Source organism: Propithecus coquereli, unplaced genomic scaffold, assembly GCF_000956105.1.
Source record: "Propithecus coquereli isolate 6110/MARCELLA unplaced genomic scaffold, Pcoq_1.0 Scaffold42, whole genome shotgun sequence".
NCBI lineage: Eukaryota > Metazoa > Chordata > Mammalia > Primates > Indriidae > Propithecus > Propithecus coquereli.
This window is the reverse complement of record NW_012149952.1, coordinates 1755065-1756377: the sequence shown is the minus strand read 5'-3', so window position 1 is coordinate 1756377 and position 1313 is coordinate 1755065. Positions and strand designations below refer to the sequence as shown.

At 37.9% G+C, this 1313-nt stretch overlaps 1 protein-coding gene across 1 annotated transcript in view; it reads left to right on the top strand.

Annotated features, from left to right (window-relative positions):
• The window catches only part of ZNF180 (zinc finger protein 180), a 128377-nt gene that overhangs the window by 36908 nt on the left and 90156 nt on the right, over window positions 1–1313 (top strand). The window lies entirely within an intron of this gene.

Below are 1313 nucleotides of genomic sequence, written 5' to 3'. Positions count from 1 at the left end.
ATTTTGTAAAAATTAGGAAACTGGGTATGATATGAAGTGAAAAATGCAGGATAAGAATACAGAAATAATATTAATTGCTAGAACCATTATGATAAAATATTTATATATGGATTACAATTGAAAGGGATTCTGGATGTTTGATTTTTTGGTTTATGTTGGACCTTCTCCCTTTTTGGAATATATGCTGTTTTGCTTTAATAAGTGATATGATGGGTAAAAATTAGTCAAACACAAAAAAGAAATACAAAGATTTCCATCTCCTACAACCATTTATGAAAGACTTAGCTACCAGGTAGCAAAGATCCCCCAGGGTTCTGAAATTTCTTTTCTGTTTGGATTAGCACGAGCAGGTCGCTCTTTAGGACTTAGATTCCCAGGGATATTCCTCGTTAAAAATAAAATAGTTTCCCAGAAATGCGTAACTAGATATTTAGGCCAGAAAGTGTTCTGTATGAAGGATTGAGAATGTATGGACAGAGTAGAGGGCAAGCGGATTTATTTTCATATATTCAAAGCAGTGTAAAGGGGCTTCATTTTCAAGTTGTTTTTTTCCCTCCCCTCAAGCAATATTGTCTTTTCTTTGGGATATGTTCCCTAATGTGAGAATCCTGTGAGTGGGAGGGTCCTGCCCTAGATAACTGTTCATCACCTTAAATTAAACTTGCAAGAATGCTTTTAGTGAGGCAAGCTTTGTAGCTACTCTTTGATTTTCTGTTTTTGGTTCACCTGTATTCCTTTGTCCCTAAATCATGAATTCTAATTCTGTGATTTTCACTGAGCACGTTACTTTGAAGGCAAGGAACCATCATTGTACAAATGAACATAAAGCTGAGTGGGTTAAAAATTAGGGCTGTGAAGATTTCAGGTTTCACAAGTGATTTATTGCAAAGGAATTTCTTCAGTAAGTGTTAAAAATATTTCCTTGACTGTGAAATTCTTAAAACTACAAGAAATTATTTTGAGGTGTGTGTGTGAATGTGGATCACTTTGTGTGAGTGTATGTGTGCACGTGTGCATGTGCATACAGGTGCTTCTGGACAGGTTGACTATGTGAGTCATCTGTGTGTACTAAGTCGTAAATACAGTTGACCCTGGAACAATGTGGGTTTGAACTGTGGCGGTCCACTTAATCATGATTTTTTCCCAACCAAAATGCAGATCAAAAATACAGTATTTTCGGCCAGGCGCAGTGCCTCACGCCTGTAATCCTAGCACTCTGGGAGGCCGAGGCGGGTGGATCGCTCAAGGTCAGGAGTTTGAGACCAGCCTGAGCAAGAGTGAGACCCCGTCTCTACTAAAAATAGAAAGAAATT